The sequence below is a fragment of the Penaeus monodon genome, chromosome 21, assembly GCF_015228065.2.
Source record: "Penaeus monodon isolate SGIC_2016 chromosome 21, NSTDA_Pmon_1, whole genome shotgun sequence".
Taxonomy (NCBI): domain Eukaryota; kingdom Metazoa; phylum Arthropoda; class Malacostraca; order Decapoda; family Penaeidae; genus Penaeus; species Penaeus monodon.
In genome coordinates this window covers 11,952,196-11,952,407 of record NC_051406.1, presented here as the reverse complement: position 1 = coordinate 11,952,407, position 212 = coordinate 11,952,196, and the positions used below count along the sequence as shown (strand labels likewise).

The window sequence follows — 212 nt, the reverse complement described above, 5'->3', positions numbered from 1 at the left end:
GTACGACAGGTGGCAGGTTCACAGGCAGGAAGTAATAAAGGATTTTCTCAAATTGTTAGAATTATTAGCCTCGGGAAACTCTAAACATTTGAATTGACTGAAATAAAGGAATGGTGCTGCGAGGCTGAGTAAGCATATATAAGATTATGCCTACATGTAACATTAGGCACTACGTAATCTATAAGATTAGATCTAACTGAAATAATAAATTT

General features: G+C 34.9%; 1 protein-coding gene across 1 annotated transcript in view; it reads right to left on the bottom strand.

Annotated features, from left to right (window-relative positions):
• The window catches only part of LOC119586221 (cardioacceleratory peptide receptor-like), a gene marked incomplete at its 5' end in the record, with an annotated part of 29,763 nt that overhangs the window by 3,045 nt on the left and 26,506 nt on the right, over positions 1 to 212 (bottom strand).